At 36.6% G+C, this 20374-nt stretch overlaps 1 long non-coding RNA gene across 1 annotated transcript in view; it reads right to left on the reverse strand.

Moving 5' to 3' along the window:
- Positions 1-1595: 1595 nt before the first annotated feature.
- LOC106948456 (uncharacterized) overlaps positions 1596-20374 on the reverse strand; it is a 31134-nt gene continuing 12355 nt past the window's right edge. The window contains exon 2 of the long non-coding RNA XR_001425174.1: positions 1596-1777. This is a non-coding gene — a long non-coding RNA (uncharacterized LOC106948456). The remainder of the gene's footprint in view (positions 1778-20374) is intronic.

Below are 20374 nucleotides of genomic sequence, written 5' to 3' on the forward strand. Positions count from 1 at the left end.
AACCCCCATTTTTTTTAATTTTTTTAATTAAAAAAAAAAAATTAATTTTTTAAAAAAAAAAATGTTTTTTTAAAAAAAAAAAAAAAAAAAAAAAAAAAAAAGAGAGACATATCTTTCAGAATATCATGAAACAATGGTGATGACAGAAAAACATGCATGGTACACAATGAGGTTATGAATTGACCTGGCACTGCAAAAAACATTTTTTTAGTGTAGTATTTTCTAAACCTAAGGTGTGCTTCCCTTTGTAAATTTAACGAATTACAAATGTGCTGGTGTGTCATATAAATTCTCACACACTACTTTTCTGCAGTATGCAGTAAGAACATTTTGAGAAGAATAAGATTTTGTCCACAAATTGAATAACTGCAACAAAATGTAAACAATCTCCCCAAAAACAAAACTTTCAATTTAGACATAATATAACTTAAATCTGACCTGCAAGCCTAGGGCTTATTGAGTCGTCTGTTGAATCTGTCTGTAACAATAGAAAGAATCCTCTCCCATTTTTTTCAGACTTTGACACAAGTGTAGATCAAAACACGTGGCATGTCTATAAGAGAGGCTCAGTGGAAGCAGGAGTCATGTCGCAACTTTGTCTTGATTCATCCTGATAACGTTTTTGAGTATTCCTTTTGAAAAACAGAAGCAGCATCTTGTGAAATTACAGAGAAAGGCAGGAGACCATATATCACATGTCATTAAACTTACATTGTTTCAGCCATCTGCTGGTGGAATTTTTTAAGCTATTCCCTCTTATAGTGTTACATGGCTGTGAAATATAATCAGAAATCTACAAAGCCAACTGGTCAGGCCAGATTACTGGTTTTATCGCAGTAACATTTTGACAGTTTTTAAAAGTTTCGGTGTTAAGAAAAAAAAAAAACTTTTTTTGCTGCTGTTCTTTGCAAAGTTTAAATAAAATGCTATACGAGACTGAGTGAGATACGTAATATACTGAAATGCACTTCACTGAGATTCAAAGAGGTTTTATGATTAGCTCAGGGTCTGTCTCTCCATAACACTCCTAAACTTTTCCTCGCTGTTTGAGCTTCCTCTGCACTGAGAATACTTTCTCAGTAATGGTTACATTTCTGGAAGATGTTTAATTGTGTTTGCTGTAAAAATCTGAGAGCAACCACAAGAGTTGGGAGATAAGGGGCCAACGGGGCATTTCATGGCCCCCAGAGGTACCCGCAGAGGAGAGAAGGACCTTAACTTCAGTTTCAACCTTTGCAGAAAGCGGAGGAGAAGAATGGGGCAGCATTCCCAAAGCACTGTGAATTGCCCTCCTCCAGGATTGTCTTGAAAGCTTCTCTCACCCATTCTTCGTCTCGTTGCATTAGAAGAAGAAAAAATTAAACTGAAAAAAGCAGAACAATGGGATACACATTCATGAAGGTAATGAGGCCCCCAGTGACTTTGTGTATCTTAAATCCACCTAATAATCAGGTGAGCTCTTTGAATCCACAAAGGACAGCAACCATTGATGCAACAATCAGATGGAGTACTCACTGAGTACTCACTGCCAGCAGCAACGGTACTATGAAGACATTAACTGTTTTCAATAAAGACACTTCTTCATTAAACATGCATTTAACATAATTTTACTTTTTGTATTACACATATGAGGTAATTCAACTCCGAATGTACATTACACAGTCAAAAGGATGGCTGAAGATGGCTTTGCAAAATAAGGCACTGTACACAGGAAACTTGAGCTTTAGTCAATGATCTCCGTCGCTTTGGTTGTGTACTGCAAATGTGAGCAAAAAGCCTGCGAGAATACTAAAAAAAAAACAAAAAAAAAACAAAAACAAAGAACGATTCAGAGAAGAAAGTAAAATTTACATGTGCAAAATCTCTTACAGAAACAAAGACAAAGAACATTCTCACTGAAATATGTTGTCTGTAACAAGACAACGATCATGTGGAATTTCCTGAAATGTATTTTTCATCAGATCAACAGTTTTATTTAAAGAGAAAATGCCACTGCTTTAATCAGTTCACTTCAGCCTACTATAGTTCTTTTGAACTTGTTAAAAAAGGGGGGTGAAACTTCGATTTTAAGTCCCAAAAATTCTGAATGATTAAAGAGCATTTAAGTAAAATGAATATCTTCTACCTCAAGTGTGTAAGATATACAGATAGCCTTTTGGTGCAATCATTACACGAGAGTAGAACTGAATAAACACTATTGACAACAACAAGACATCAGCATATTCAGACCACAACTATATTTTTACTCTATAACTCTCTTAATGTGCTGTAAGGTAACACAATTCGTTATTCGTTTTTTTCTGCTTAAATTACAATCAAAATTCTATCAAATGAATGCTTGAGTTGGTGATTAAATCGTTTGCTAATCTCTTGTTCGATTAATGAATTCATGTTTTGTTTTACCTTGTGTGATCAATGAACATGGCTGCTAAATCATCTGGTGATTTGTAAAATGATTAAGCAACATATGAACTGAACCAAATAAATATGAATATTTATTAATAATAATGTGTCACAAAATGTGTTTATTACAGTGCACTTCTAAAACCATGAATCCCACTATAGATAGACACATTTTATCCACTTTTAGCACACAGGCTCATTTTGTGTATTGAACCCTGCATGGTCTACCAGCTTTGACATATACTGTAGACCCTGCCTTGGTAATTATGAGCTACAAAGCTTACTGACCTTGTCAAGATCTCTCTACCCTTCTTCAGGCTCCTAACTGCATGAGAGGAAGGTGTAAATTCTGCTGTCTGGTTACTTCTAGTGTACACACACACACACACACACACACACACACACACACACACACACACACACACACACACACACACATGTTTATGTGGCCATCTTTGTGGGGACTTTCCATTGGCTTCCCTTCATTTCTACAGCCTAAGCCATACCCTTATCCTAACCCTAACTCTATCCAAAACTCAATGCACACCTTAGTCCTAAATCTAGCCCTTGACCCAAAAACAGCATTTCCCCTTGTGGGGATCAGGCTTCAGTCCCCACAAGGAGCAGTGGGTCCCCACAACTTAGTATGTGTCAGGAAAATGGTCCTCACAAGGTATTGCAAACAAACAAACACACACACATATACCAGGACCACTGTTGTTTACTTGCCAGGTTAAAGGGCTGAAGTCAGTGACAGAAAGAGATTTAACAAGGAAGCAAGGTAGGTGGAAGAAGATGAATATGCAGCAAGAATGGAATAGAAAAGAGGGGCAGTAAGGAAGGAGGGTGAAAAGAGAATGACAGTATAAAGCAGAGGGAGGGGGCGAGTGGGGGGTCACGAAGTGATGAGGGGGTTAAATGCCACAAATGCCATGTCTCAAGGCCTCATAAAGACAAGCTCTGCATTGCACCCAAGGTCAGGGCATGCACACGCGCACCTGTCTGATGGGAGAAGTGGGTTTGTGGGTGGGTAGGGGAGTAGGCAAGAGCAGTACAATTCACATTCTAGCCTCTCAGTGTTAGCCTGGCCATTGGCTTTCTGTGCTACTCCACTCGATTCAATTCTTGCTTACAGCACAGTCTGGGCTTTCTCCCGTTGACTTTGGATTTGCTCCAGTAGAATTTCTATCGGGCCAAACAGCAAACAGAAGGAGAATTTGTGAACAATGATGTCAATTTTCTGTGATGCTTTAGAATTGTAGTCTGCTTATAGTTTTAGGATGGGAGTGGAGGAAGTTGAAGCTGTTTAGTCCTTGTTGGTCAGCTTCCAAATATTGAATTAACATTAACACCTGCCTTGTTCAGCTAGGCTCATCTCTCTTAGCAGTGGCAGACGGTTGTTTACAGCACAGGCATAGGCACAGCATCAAACTGGTGCATTGTCATGGGCAAACACCAGTGACACATCTGTATGACTGTATCCTTAATGTAAGATACTAAAGAGTCTTCAAATATCAGTATACCTATTGTGAAGGTTACATGTGGAGTAGCATCGGGTTCTGTTTGTGGACCGGTTCTTCTTTATATTACATTTGGTTCTTGGCAGCAAGCGAAATTAGTTTTTTATGGCTTAACTCCAGAGTTTCACTCAGTGCTTGAAATTCCATATGGAGAACTTCCACCAGGGCATGACAGGCATATATGGGCAGATTAACTTCTTCTCAATAGATTCCAGGACATGAGTGTAACTTTTCTCTCGAGAGCTGGTAGAAGTGCTGGCTGAGCACACTGAACGTGTGTGCATGTTGATGATGGCATGGCCATGTTTGTCCATTTTGATGATATCAAAACACTCACACACATATCTATCTAGGCTGCCCTAGGCATCGTCATCAAATTTATTTTATTGGGTAACATAAGACACAGGTTAGTGTTTTAAAGGCTTCCGTTTTGCTTGAAGTTATTGGTTTGTTTTATTTGAATTGGTCTGTATTTGTTTGGTTTTCCATTGTCCTGCCATATTGCTTATTCACAGCTTGCACAGGATCTCCACAGATAATCCTGCCTCAGTGTTTAACTATTAACATGGGATAATTCTGTTTAAATATGATCTGAAATTTGAAATAGTAATTTAATGATCCATGTATTACAAACAGGTTTGTTTTGACTTTTGCAATTAGTCATGGCCATCATTATCCCATATAACTGCAGATAACATTAAACATTAAAAGTCAACTGTGGAAGACATATGGATGACATATACGCAGTGTTATAATCCCCATTTTGACGATAAAAATTGCTGAACTACACAATTATGAAATGACATTATTATTGTTACCTCTATTTAAATACCTTGAAAAAAATCGAGCCATTTTTCACTGTCTGAATATTTCTCATTTGTATAGCTTGAGCTGAAAACAACCATCATCTTGTCACTATTTATGCACACAAGCCAAACCCAGTATCCAGTGTTCTCCAAACTCTGGGGTGTGCTAATGAGCTTATGGCTAGTGCTCTCCAGCCATATGACTGACATGACCAACCCAAGAGCTCAGTTTGCCTTTCTGTGGTTTTTCTTATACTGTCAAATTGCCTTTTTTCTGAAAGACATCCACAGAAAGCCATTAAAAATGTAACCTAAAACCTCAAATGGCCATGTCAATGCAGACTACGTCTAGGCTGGCACAGTGGCGTATACTTTCCTTTACCTCAAGACCACTGAAGCTGACCTCAACATGCAGAGAGACAGTTTAAAGGATGTGTTTGCTGGTGTGCCCTAGCAAGATGTGTCTTCTTGATCGATAACCATAGGGGAAATGTAGCATTGTCAAACTGTGGTGGCTAGTTATGTGGTGACACCTCCATAATAAGACACCACCACAGTCACATCTCTCTATGAGTCTCTGCAGGAAAATAAGTATAGATAGGGAAAAAAAAATCTAAAGTGGTCATGTAAGGACTTATAGAGTATCCATTTCTATTGACTAAGTCTGGGTTTTAAAATATGCTTGAATACATTTGACAAACGAAGCGATCACTGTTTGCTCACTACATGTTTAACAAATTACAATATGTGTTCTGAAGAGTCTTGTTTGATTAAAAGTAAGTTTTGAAAGTAGAAACATTTAGACAGGTATTACTCATACATTTTCATGTTTTAATTTTTAAATGTGTTTTTATTAGCCGTAAGAATAAAATCTTCAGTCTTAAGAAAAAGTTGGAAAGATTTTTTTTAATTAGTCTACTTAGTGTATTTCACTTCTGTGAATTGAGCCTCCTGAAATATGCTTTTCAAAAATATTAAGACTTATTGAATAAGTCTATAAACATAAAACCTATTAATTAATACTACACTGTTTAATTATTCTGATTTAAACTATAAGTACAATTTATCTGTCAAAAACAAAATCATACAATCTAAGTATATCTATGACAATCACTTTTAGTGAGAACATCAGTTTGTGCAATTTGAAACCACACACTCACAAGTCACCATACAAAGCACAAGAGAAAACAAATGAAAACCGACCTTTTCTAATTATTAAGCTGAAACATTATCATGTTCCTTTTTCTCGTCTCCTCTGAGTAACGGGGTTGCCAGTTCTGAGCTGACAGGGCAAAGCTCATCTATGATTTCATTTCAGAGCCGCTGGGCTGTGGTGCCAAGCTGGCCGGTGCCCATCTGAAGTAAGCCAAGTGTCTGCTCCACTCAGTCTCAATGCACTGTGGTGATTACTGCAATGGTGCGGCGGCGGTCATGGTGGTGTGGTTATAAATATAAGCTCTGGTCTGACCCTCTTGTTCATAACTACGGGTTCGAAGCTGCATTAGGAGCCATGTACAAAAGCATGTGTGCTTCTGTGGGCAACTGAGGTCTACAGCTACTATACCATCCTAGGTTTGTTCAGCCAGCTGGTGCTTCACCAGTTCAGGACAGCTGGGCAATGAATAAAGAGACTAAAGAACAAAAAAAAGAGAAGAGGCTCGGTTGGCTCTGAGAGAGATGGTGTCAGGGATATGAACGCATCGGTGTAAGAGGCCAGTGGGCACTCTTTCAAATTAAGATTGTGCTTTTCTGGGTAAAATGAACAAAACTTTTTTCATATCTATTTTTTCATCATTGAGTTGTAAGACTCAAAAGAGAGGGTTTCTAGAAGAAAAGCTATTATTCTACAAATTGGAGGTCAACTTCTTTGTAGATACAGCTCAAGTAAAGACAATGGGCACAACAACTACGATGGTAGTGCCCTCTTTTATTGAATTTATATAACTACAAACTGACTTTCAGATTAACAGACCTATACAAAGTGAACAACTTCAGGAGTCACGTCTTTTAAATTAAATATCTGTTTTTGCAAGACTAATATACTGAGTATGAAAAATATAAAATAGGCTCAATTTTCTATTATTTACAACGTTCATCTAAAGGTTTCATGACAGTTTTTAATGACTTGTTCTTGAAGCAAATGCAGCATTTAATTCAGACAGGGTGGTTACATTTCACCAAGGCATGTCAGGAGAGTACACTGGCGTAGAGCACAGGGGAGAAAGGCATGGCTGAGCTGGCGACACTGCTTTCCCAGTTAAGCTGATAATTGCCCTTATTGATGTATAAAAGATATCCCATAGCGCCTTGTGAAATACCATTAGCAAGCACAGGGTAAATTGTTCATGAGATGCTTCCAAATGAGGAATAAGGGCAAAAAAGGAGGTTTAAACGGACTTTCCCTGGAGTGTCATAATAACACAATCAATCTCAGAAAGAGAGAGTGGGATGTATTGGGGGTGGATGTCTCTTTATTGTTTTCTTTGCTGATGTATATTATTTGAGAAAAGGCAACCGTTTTACAGACGGTAAGAAATCACAATTCAGTGAAGGAGATGATGGCTACTGATCCTCCTAATGTGACTACATTTCTTAAGGACTAAATGGTTATTCACAAGATTTCTACAATTCAAAAGAATTCAACTAATTAAGAAACTTTACTTGAATTTTTTGTTTGAGAGACAATAAAGGATGTTTCTAATAGGGCTTCATTTAACAAAAATCTCATAAAGGTGGAAAAATGAACTTAGTTATTTATTAAACTGTGTGTAAAAGCCAATCCCAGCCTTCAAACTCTTGAGGGAAAGAAATTCAAAGACTTTCAGTCACTAAAACAAGCGAAAAACAAAATACTTGCATTTGTGTTTTGTAATAAGCAATAGCACAAGGACATTCAAATCCAATGCAGTCCTGCAACCTTTAGGACTTAAAGAAAAAAAATCCTGAACTCAAAACCTATTTGTTGTGGAGAATGAAAATATTTTTGCACATTTATAGAAATTGTCCTTCAGAAGTGTAAACAATTGCTTTCAACTGCACAACAAACAAACTTTGAGGAGCTCTGATCTCAATGAGATTCCAATGTATTTGAACAAAAAAAAATCTATATTAATGCTTCGAAGTGCAGCCTTACAGTTAAAATAAAAATCAAAAATACTCATCACAACAGTCAGAGACATGTTAGTCAATTATTTTGCAAGAAATTAATAATTGGTCAGTGTAGTATGTGGAATCCCCAATCTGTACCTACTTGCAGGCTTTTTAGCCTTTTTTCCTCTCAGTTTCTCTGCACTTCTGCGGTTCGTCCAAAGACAATCTTCTGTCCAGCTCTGTTCAGCTCTAATGACAAAATATAACTCTGGTCAAAGGACTGAGGAGAGCTGAGAGATTTTGTCAGATGTGCCCACTTTTCTCCAAAAACAAAACAAACAAACAAAAAAAAAAAGAAGGGCCATCATGGTCAACAAAAATTATTTATGAATTATGACAACGTTGGGCTGGTTCATAGCTGTGTGTCAGCCCAACAGGCAATGCCCAGTATGCCAGATGGCCTAACCACCCCAAACTTTTTCCAATGTGATGAACACCATCTTCTACATTGCATTTGATTTGATTGCAAAACCAAACACATTCAATGCTTGTTAGTTTCTAAAAGCCACTTTACTGTTACTAATTGGTCAAGACAATTAGAGTTTCAATTTTGATTGTCGACTCAAGTCTACTTGTATAACACATTTCAGCAACAAGGCTGTTCAAATTGCTTTACTCCATACAAATATAATCCAGTAACTAATTATGAAACAGCAATAAATATTACATTTTGTGACATGCAATCATCAAATTTAACAAGCAAATATAAGCCCTGAACTTTTAGATGCGTCTCTGATTCAACACACCTGAGTCGAATAATGCAGTCTTCTTCAACTAATCACAGCAATCATTTAAGAAATTTCAAAAATGCCTCCAAACAGAAGGTTGCAGACAACATAAAAGGCAAACTTTGATAAAACTGTGATTTTATGCAAATAAACATACATTCTTTAAAAGGGTCAGATATTAATTACCAGAAAATCCATCTCTGCCCAATACAGTAAGAATTAATCTTAAAGGATAAATTTCAACTTTCATCCATAGAATAGGGGAACTTGAAACAATCCCAGTTTACACCCCATGCCACTACTTATTTGAAATATTCCTATTCTTGCCCACTAAATTTATAACAATGATTAATGAATGATGATTAATTACTCAAGAAAAGGCACAAACAAAATCAGAAATGTTGGACACCACAAAGCAAAAGTGACCTACTTGACTTTTACAGCACTAAATGAGGTTCTGCCTCTGTTTGACAGTCTCCAGACCCTTACCAATTCACCACACTTCAGGGCTCCAAATTAAAACCAACTGTCCAGTGCAATATTCTGCAGAACTCCACAGTCCAAAATGATATCACATCCACAGAAAAGTTCCCTCAGCTGATCCAAGGCAGACCAACGTCCATTTGTTATGGCTTTGGAGAGCCAGGTTTTCATCTTTGTGGTTCCCAATTTTGGCACCATTCCACAGTGACATGCCTTGGGAAAAGAAATCAACTGAACAGTCACTCATCGCCAGCTTAAAAAAATAAAATCTTTTCAACCCAGAAAACTGATGCTTCTTGCGATATTGATTTCCTCTGACGAACCACAATTCGAAAAACTTGTATACATGACCTGAAAGCTGGCATAGGATTGGAAAACATTTCATACAAAACTTACATAGTCCCGAATTTTGTGTATAAAACAACTGGACATCTGTGCACCACTTTGATCAATGAGAGCTAAGTTGAGGGCTAAAACAAACAGATTCTCAGTGAACACCAAGAGATGACGTGACACTAATATGACATAAAAACCAAACAAGCTCCATGCAAGAAAATTATGTTTAAAAAGTACCAAAAAGCAGACCACAATTCAGTGGTATGCTTTTTAATAGAAATTAATTTACTCAAAGCACCAAGATTATAAGCAGCTACATAGAAACCAATTTTATATGTTTTTAGGGTTTTTATGTTATATCAAATTTGCTCATTCAATAACTTTCTCTACTTACTATCTCTTCAATAAGACCTAAAAAAAAGATGTTGAAGGAAGCCATTAGAAATATTCATGGGCTGAACTGAAAAGAAGACATTTTTAAAATATTAAACAGGGCATTGCACGCTGTTTCTAATGATATATGAAGTTTCTGTGTATGCGTTCAAATCTGAACCTCCTAATTATTCAGAAAGGGAAGTCACTGGAAATCTGACAGGGTTTATCAATGAGAAATGACATCTTGTTAAGTTAGGAATTCTCTTTGTGTTAGCAATGTTTCTCTAGTTAATCTGGCACCTTTCTTGATCTGCACAAGGTAATTGGAAGGCGCAGTGAAAAAACCCCAGCAGTATTGAGCCAGCAGAGAACAATGAGAGAAGTGGATATCACAACAGGCGAGGATTTTCTAATCAATTCTTCATTTACTGTTCAAAAGTGGGCTTGTACTTTTTTAATGAGGACGCAGAGGCTGAGTCTTTCTAGCTCCACTAACACAACACATAACAGCTCCAATTAAGTAAACTTTCACTTAGACATCAAGTAGATTTATCTCTTTGTTGTTGCTTCTCAAGACATAAAAAACAAATGTCAACTAGAACACCTATATCCATCAAAGAGCTGAAAAAAGCAGCGATGCAAGAAACAGACAGGATTGCAGGATTGGGTAAATAGGTTTCTTTTCTTCCGTTTGCACATCTAAAACAGTGTGTGTGTGTGTGTGTGTGTGTGTGTGTGTGTGTTTTTTTTTTAGTCATCACAGTCCCAGTGCCCTGGCATTAAGCAGAAGGAAGGGTGAGAGGTCAGGCCAGAGGTGGCTATGACCTTTCCGTCTCCTCTGCACTGTGTCATCCTTTGGGCAAAGCAAACAAACATGTCTAGACCCTGGGCAAAGGGGGCTCAGCAGGGATGGCATTGCCAGGTCATGCTAAAGCCCAGGACAGGACACAATGGGATGGCACGACTCTGATAGATGCTGCTCATTATTTCCCCCCACAAAACTGGGATAATTACAAACAGAGAGACGCCATGGCAACTCGGGTACGGGGTCACAGGCACAAGGTTTTCAGGCCAGCTAAACACAACCACATTTGTTAGCTCATTTTCACAGACCCACAACACTGATTGCTGAAGTGCACATGCCAAGTTTCTATCACCTTAATATCCGATTTGTGTGTGATGAATCATAAACTTGTGCATTTGTAAAACAGTGCAACATATTGCTACAAAAAAAAGACAAAGGAATTTATAGGTATTTTTAGAACTGCAAATTGTAAAACTGTAATATTTGCAAGTCAGTAAGTATAGAACAAAATCCTCAAAGTGAAATATGAACTTTTCTTAAAACTTAAGTTGCCTTCCTGAGTGAAAATCTCCCATATCTCAAATGTAACTAAGTCGAGAACTAAATCAGATCACTTCTTTCCTCCAAATCTTTTGACCTGCATAGTTTGCTAGGTTGTTTTGTATAATTTAAAGAGACTGTAAGGGTATAAGGGGTGTGTGCGTGTGTGTCATGATGTCTCTCTGAACTACATATATTTACTACTGAAAGTGAATTCTTTATGAGAGTGCAGATATCAAAGACAGCGGGATCAAAGGGAGTTTAATAAGCTACCTACTGTTCTATGAAACCTGAACTTTCATGTCATACATTTGCCTTGGTTTCTTCATTTTGGGCTCTGGGCCAAGAAACTGACACTAAAGGCAAGCATATGTAGTCACATTGTCATTCTCGATTCCTTTAATTTGTTAGTTTGTAAACCTTGTAGCACAGAATGTCCCAGTGACTGGCAAGATATTCTTTTTCCCCCCCAACTATGCCAGTTTTCTACATTACGTCAACTAGCTGTTCTTTTTTCTGTAATCACTTGGAATGGCTGTTTTCTTTCCTTTTCTGAAAACATTAGGAGTTACTGCATAAAAGTACTCATGGCACAGCTCTGAGAGGGCTTATTACCCTGGACAAACGGTAATGAGCAGTTCAATTTTAGTTTAGTTTAACTGAGAAAGTTCATACTTTTTAATGTTAAAAATATACTTACTTCAATAAGTATGTTTTAACATTTTCACAAACTGGCTATTCTCGTTAAATATTGATTCAAATTTATAGATGCAATTTATTTCAAACACTAAGAGGTTAGGTAGTACTTAATACAATGCACACAGAAAAGCACCAATTTGTTTCTGTTGTGTTGTATAAGATATTTGCATCCAGTGTATACAATGATAAACACTTTTTTCCTGACTGGCTCACATAAAGACAGACAAAACAGAAAGGTTTATCATAATTATTTACATTTGCAAATTGGCAGAATAAGGAGAGAAAAACAATGTGTAATTATTTTTAAACTAAGATAAAAAATTGCTTCAGAAATCTCGTAGAATTATGTATTAAGGCTCATTTCAAACAAACTACTTCCTTCTGTGACATAATCCAAAAAAAAAGAAAGAAAGAAAGCCAGGAACATATCAGAATGAGAACTGTGTACTGCTGCAAATTTCCTCTGGGAACCTAACCTTACATTTTGGAGAAATGTGTTCTGGTGAAACTAAAACTGAGGGTTTGGTTATAATGACTAATATTACATTTGGAGAAAAAGGGGAACCCAGTATGCATTAGAACACTGTGACAACTGTGAAATATGAGAGTGGCACCGAAATAAATGTAATCATGTGGAAAGAAAATTATGTGAAAATAATGAGGAAATATCTCAAAACATAATCCTGTGGAGATGGCTCTTTCAAATTAACAATGACCTCAAAACCGTAATGTCAAATTAGTTACAAGTTGGCTTAAGGATGATGAAGGTAATGATTTTGAAGTGACCATTGTTCAAACATCCAAGTACACCATTGCATAAATCAAAGTCCATAAAGACATGACTGAGCAAGTTTGATATTGAAAAACTTTTCTGGAAGGCACAGATTTCTGGCTTCAAGCCATCTGGACACTTAAGTAACTAAAAAACAACATATGTAGGAGAAAGCATAAAATACTGAAGCCTTCAATGGAACACCTTTGGGAAAACTTACAGTGGAGAGTACAAAACTAGGCTTTCTTATACATCAGTCTCTGACCTAACAAAAGGTTCTCTGGATGAATGATGAAATGAAATCCCATAAACGCAGTCCCAAACCTAATAAACTGTGCCTTTTTCAGCTATTTTCTCACAGTCATTTTTTACTGTCTTTTTGAGAACATGATGTTCATTACGGCACATCCTCAGCACCAACTCAAGCTTGTTCCCATTGCATGTTGGAACAGGATCACACAAACAGGATTACTGATCCTGTTTGTGATGAAAATGGACAGGATCTCAAGGTGTAATCATGGAAAAGAGGATGACCTTCAGTGATCCCTTTATGAAAAACATACTGGGCATAGTAAGATCTTTATTTCTACAGATACAGTTGGGTGACAAGAAAAAGAGGGAGGCATCTGTCCCACCAAGTAACACCAAATCAGTATAATATGTAATATTAGTCCACTACAATATAAGCAAATTTGTTTCAAAATATCTTCGTATTTTTAAGTTTTTATTTCAGTTTACAAAAACTTTAACATAATGAAATGTGAATTACGTTATGTTCTGTGCGATTTTATATCAGATCACTCAATATCCTTTTCTGCATTCAGTTTCACCTGTTGTGTTCACAGAAAAAAAGGGAAAAATGACAAGTTTTAAGAGAAATATGTGCAAGACAGATAACCTACACCTCACTTCTTTTCATTGTCTTTACCTTTCCTTAGAAAGGTATAAACAAAAATAAAAACATCATTTGATGTCTTTAAAAGGTATTATTGAATTGTAATGGTATGGATCCGAGGAAGAATAGTCTCTACTATGGTAGAGACTAATGAAGATCTGTAAATAAACAAATGCATATTGTACTTTCTATGGACTATTTTATCTAAATGTCTGCAGCACCGCAATGTGCCTGATTTGAGATGCATTCACATATTTGACCAGTGGATGTCCATTATATAGAAAATATGTTGAGCTACATTACCACCATCAGCCCAAATAAGCTGCCAAGCTGGTTCCATGGGTGATTAACTTGCTAAGTTAAAAGCAACACAATTGTATTAAAGTTAAATTATTATGGCAGAGTTTTGCTCCTCTCATGTGTAATAATGGGATGCGCATAGCATGGTGTGATGAAATTGAAATCACTACTCTGCTCCATTTAATGAAAAGTTAAAGACGTTTTACTGGTCAACTACCTGGTAAAAACACAAAAGTCCTATTTATTAAAGGAGACTATAGAAACAAACACCTCCATACATTTCACACAGACAAAAAAAATGGCAAAATAAGAAACAAGTTAGGTTCCACATGATGATTTCAATTTTTTTGAACAAAACTGCATTTTGTGGGTGATTAGACACAGCCTTCATTTATTAACTTGTGTTTACTGAGACAATGAAACAACATCATCAATCATTCTTAAAGACGAGTGCTCCGGTGGGGAGAATTAGAATGCATTACAGATGTCATGCATCATCAAGCTAAACATCTCATTTCCACCTCGCTTTGTGCTATATCTGTTCTGTGTCTGGGGCTTGGATCTTTTCTCTGTCTGAGAAGCATTTATGTTTGTCTTTGTCTGTTTACGGTTAAGTGCTCTCGTCGCCATTCTCCCTGGGGCAAGGTATCCATCACCGTCCAAGCTAGGCAAGCCAAGGGGCTTTGAGTCTCCTCCTCTGCTCCTCCCTGGGGTCCCTCTTTGTCAAGGGACACCACCTGCACCATATACTTGCAAGACACAGTCAAACACAAGTCAGCGTGACCCTAACAGTACCCTAATGCCCTCATTAGGTGATTAGTCCCAAAAGCGAGACTAAACTAGCATTACCCTCCTATAAATATTCACATTTACCCCTGGGGGTCATGTTGGATTTGGGGTGTGAGGAGGTTACTGTATTAAAACTGCAGAAAATGACAGACTTTGACAAATTTCAAATCTAAATGTGGCTGCAGATGCAATGTACAGTTAACTCTAGTCTACACTGGGTTTATGTCTTTACAACCCTTATGAGTCACATGAAAGAAAATGCATCAGTCATCAAAATATGTTAATCAGTGTGATGTAAGGCCATAGTACATAGTATATAGTTAGGTTTTATTGTTTAAAACCTAACTATATAGGTTTTATTGTTTAAAACCTAACTATATACTTTAGAAAAACTAATGATGTTTACACATTTTAAGAAAAAAAATTATGGAATTTTTTTTTAACTTGCATAGGAACTATTTGCTAATGGAATCAAGAATTAATTCCTCTCATATTCTGTATTTAAATGATTAATTAGACACCCAAAACAAAAAGTGAACAAAATAAATATATCAACACTGCCTAAAAATGAATCATTAGCTGAAATCTAATTTATCAAAATATTACATTTCATATGCCCTTACTTTGGTCCAAATTCAGACTGTTGTCTCAACTTTCTCTGAGAATCTGGACCTCAGCAGACGCAGATCCCCACTACTCAGACACTGTCAATGGGAAATAGCTGAACAAAGATCTGCTGAACAGGCAGGAAGGTCACCATCAATACATTCAATGGTATGCCACTGGAACTGCCTTCAGAATATCAGAATATCTGAGTCTGTTCTGCATCTGGAATTATAACCAGAGAGAGTAAAAAGTAATCTTATTGGACAAATTTAGTTGTTTTTTCTTTGTTTGTTTGTTTTTGCACCACAGGTGCATGATGGCAAAAAAAAAAAAACTAAACTTACTGGGACTTCAAGATTAGATTATTTAAAAAACCAAAATAACATGGAAACATTAAAACCCAATATTAACCAGGCTGGTCACACAGTAAGAATTTAAATGGACCTTTTCTCAGTTCTTTGTGCTCCTTAGTATAACAAACAGATTCTGAATCAGCATTGGATAGCTCAGAGAAGTCACCCCATCATGATGTCATCAGGTGCTGATCAAGGCAGTTATGTACAAATCATCATGGCAAATAACAAAAAAGGCTTGAAAAACAAAGTACTATTGTTTTTTTGGGAGATGCTGTTCTAGTCTAATTCAAGGTCTAGACATAATTTGTAGTAGAGAAAAACCCAAGAATGTATTCCCTAATCAGCTGTTCTAACCTGGCAGAATAAAATCGGTACTTTGATACGACACCCTTTGACATGCTGATTCAGTATGAATCTAAGACAATTTTCACTTCTCTGTTTTGAAGAAAGCAACAATATTCATAAAAAAATAAGCTCATGTAACCTTGGTAGCTCAACTTATCCTGACTCAAAACGATTTGATCAAAATTGACAGAAAATTTGCCAGTGCAATGACTGCATGAATTATCTTCTCCATATGTATGTAAACATTCACATTTTGGGAAGACATAAGGCATAGCGTAACTATCCATATTTCTACTTTACCCATTAAATCCTTTACCATTATCACACAACGTGTCAAGAAAAAATAAAGCATAAAGCTTCTGAATTCCCACCACTACACTAGCTGGTTAAACAGACCCCTCACATTTATATTAAAGACACTGGCATTTCTTATATAATTAACTATGAAATATTGATGTCTATAACATCTTCTGTCGTTCCTGTAAGCAAGCCTTAAAGACACACCAAGTAAAAAGGCTAATTTTCCTGTGTCTGTGAACTTGCAAACCTAAGACACCACTGAATAATTGACAGCAACATGATTAGCTTGGTACAGCATTGTGTTAGCATATTCTCCACACATAATACAAGCATGTTCTGCTATGAAGAGAAATGTCAAACACAGATGCAGAGAGATCTCTGCCGATGCATAACTGAAAATACTTTTTTAAAATGTCCTTCTTGACCCGAGATTCCATGATTAGTTATTTAGTATTATGACAAAATTATGATAAATGTTATTACTGCTGTTTTAGCTAGAGGAGCAATAAACGGGACTAGAAATTATGCACCTGTTGTTTTTTACTATTTCTAAGTTTCTCGTTTTACTTTTGACACTGAACGAAGAGCAAATTCACTTTTTAAATTGAGTTACTGAAATAAATTAACTTAGCTTTTCTGAGTTATTGAAATTCACTGTACAAACAAGCAAATAAGTAAAAATACAAAAATACAAATGTAAAAGGGCAAAGAAGTTGAATTAAAAATAAGTTTTAGTCTGTAATGTTAAGCACTCAAGGGTCTTAGACTGCTTAACATTCAGCACAGTAAAGAAACAGTCCCCTTGTCCCTTGTTCATACAATTTGAAGCTCAGAAAGGAACAATAAAAGAAAAAGTAATGAAAAAATCTTGAAGTAGTGCAATGGCTTAAATATTCACCACTGTAAGCAGAAATCAAACTAATAATTGATTATTCTGACCTGTAAGCCGATGTATTAACATTTGAACTTATATGGTTGCAAAACCATATAAACTCCCTTTTTTTTTTTTTGCGATTTCTGATCAGAATAATTAACTTAGAAGTTAGAAGATACTTTTATCTTTCTTTAGATGTGTTAAAAATATTAATACTAGATGTAATATATTGAAACACACCAGACTATTCATTATAAGGCTTTGTGTGCTAGTAATTTTTTTAATAGCAAGAATACATTTGAACATTGCTTTGCATTTTTTAATTGTGTTCTGCTTCCTTTTTCTTTTGCATGTTTTTTTTTTTTTATACAAAATTCTTCAGAAATGTCTTGTGCGTTCAGTTTGCTACCATAAAATAATTTCATGGCCAGGATAAGATTTGCCAAAAAACAAAAAATCAAGTTGTCGCCAAGGATTTTATTTACCACTCATGATGACAACTAACTTATTAAGCTAAATTACAGTTAATTATATTTTTAATTTAGCTATATGTTGCTTTATTATAAGAAGACGTAATCCTCTCGGATTCAGCCTCTATTTAAAGAGAGCTTTCAATTCTAATGATGACAGTTAGGACTGCCTCGTCCTCTGTAACAGGCAAATTTATGAAAAATCACTGGAAGCCGACAAATCCATCGCTATGTGAGGGGTGTCTGCTGAGCACCATCCTCGTGCCATGGAATAAAATAATCCCCCTCATCTGCTCGGACTTGTTAACAAAGCTGTCAGCTTGATTTTACAACCAAACGGGCCTCACTCAGACCCTCTCTCCGACAGTGGAGTCGACAGTGACTGTGTAATGCTTCGCACACCATCGGCACTGGCCTCACACACACACACACGCACACGTATCCTCAGATACACACACGCACTTCCATCCTTCTCTACCGTGTCGACTAAATGTCAACTCCTCTGACATACAGCCTTGTTTTCAGCCAATGATTACCTCATAGTCAATTAATTCTGATTCAATCAATAAGGACTGCTCGGATATTGTGTGCGTGCATACGCCTGTTTGTGCTACTTGTGGATGTGCTAATGTGGGAGTGTGTGTGATACAGAAACAGAGTAATCAGAAGGGAGGAGCAGGAGGTTAGATGATGATGGATGGCACTCAGTGAGAGGCCTGTTCTAATCAGCAGGACCTTTTCTCTGGGGTAGAAGAGGTGGAATCAGAGAGGATGGCTCAGGCTGATTAACAGTAGAAAACTCTGTTCTGTTGTGTGGCTTTAAGAAACACTACCTTGCATTTTTAAATTATTGCAGACCATTCTTTCAAGTGTAAGCTGCTGCAGTCACACCTAGAGGAAAAATAGTAGATAGTTGACATGCAGGTTAGTGTGAGTTGCAAAGATAATTAAGCTTTAAAATAATAAATAAATATATGTTAATGAATATTTTGTTTTACTTTAGTTTCTAAAGTTGGTATATATTTCTATTTTTGTAATTCTTTTAATGTCTGTTTCCCTGGGCTGTCAATATGGTAAGTGAGTGAAAAAGTAAGCAAGCAAGTATGTTTTATTAATTATATCTCTTTTCACAGATGGAAAAAAAATCCCAAAGTGCTTCCCAGTATAGTATAAAATACATAAAGCGGAGGTGTACATGAAATGTTAAAAACATAATGAAAAAATAAAAACAATAAAAATAAATCCTCAAAATTCAAAGAATGAATAATTGAAAAGGTAAGAGAAGTAGGTGTACTATTGGTAAGGCCAGAAGTACAACACCAAAAGCAGGAAAAAGAAACTCCAGATGCAGGACCATTACCTAAAGGTCAGTTTAAAAGGATGAATTTTAAGCAGCTTTTTGAAAGATATTACTGAGTAAGTTCTAAGGCTCAGTGGCAGAGAGTTCCAGCAAATGCTCTGTCTCCTCAGTCTTTGTTATGCAGCATAACCTGGAGACTTTGCTCACTGGCCCTCAGAGACCTTCTGGGGGTCTGAGGATTTAAAGGATCAATGACACATGCTGGCACTTTCCTGTGTAAATCTTAAAGTGAACTCCAGAGTGAATGGGCAGCTACTGAGGCTGGAAAGGTTAAGGGCTGATGAGTGTGTTTAGAGGACTTAGTCACAAGCATTTGGAACCACCTGTAAGCGATACACGAAAGTTTTGCTAAGATAGGTGGAAAGAGAAATTCAGAAAGTCAGACGTGAATAAATGAATGTACGAATAACCATTTATAGTTCAGAGCAAGATAACAGAAGTTATCTTGGCAATATTCCTGAGATGGTAAAATCAAAACCCCACCAGTTGTTTTGGAGGTCTGTCAGGAAAAGCCTTTTGTATTCCATCATCATAAACATAATACATAAAGTTTGCTGAACATTACCTGAAACTGTAATTCTTAAATCAGCAAAAACTAAGATTAGACATTGTTCTGCAACAACAGTCGAAATTAAAATTCCTAAAAACATAATGTAAAGGCAAATTTTGAAATCTTGTATTGCACAGTATGCGTGTTGATAGCTTTCCGGTGGAAGTCTAAGAGATGGATTATTGTACGCTGGCCATTCATTCCCCTATTGAGTCCCAAAAAAATGCACTCTGCATTGAATAGGGGAGTTTGAGACAAGCTTCATCAGCCACTTCCTTCCTAGTTTCTCCCTCTGTACTGAACCAATTCACAACGGGTCTTGGCATACATCTTATATCAAACAGTTTACGCCAGAGAGATTTGACGGAATAAAGCATGTTGGTTTCCCCCATACTCTGTTCATTAGCAGCACTAAAGATAAAGTTCCCAAGTCTTCCCATTTGGGTTGTTTCCTGGATTGACTTAAGATAAGTTTTACTTGTGCCATGTTTAAAAGATCATTTGTAGATGTTGAAAACAAACAAACCAGCCTCATTTCAAATGTTATGGCAGACCCTATTTGTGGGCCTTGTTTGCACAAGACAAAACATAGAGCCATAAACATGTTATAAATATATGAGTGATCTTATGAATTGGAAATTTCCTAAACTACTTAAAAGAAATTAGATGACAAGCATTAAAAAAAATCTTTGATTTTCTCTTTTAGATGTCTCTCTATGAAGATAAAAGCTTGACCTGAATATGTGTAAACACTAAAAACTAGGGATGTGCCGATCAGGTTTTTTCCTCCCGATACCGATACCGATCACCCATGATGGCCGATACACCGATACCGATCACCGATACCGATCACATAATTATTATTTATTTATTTTTTATCATAAACACTACCGGTTACATTATGTGGAAAAA

The sequence above is a fragment of the Poecilia latipinna genome, unplaced genomic scaffold (genome assembly GCF_001443285.1).
Source record: "Poecilia latipinna isolate Pla-1442-1.1 unplaced genomic scaffold, P_latipinna-1.0 Scaffold289, whole genome shotgun sequence".
NCBI lineage: Eukaryota > Metazoa > Chordata > Actinopteri > Cyprinodontiformes > Poeciliidae > Poecilia > Poecilia latipinna.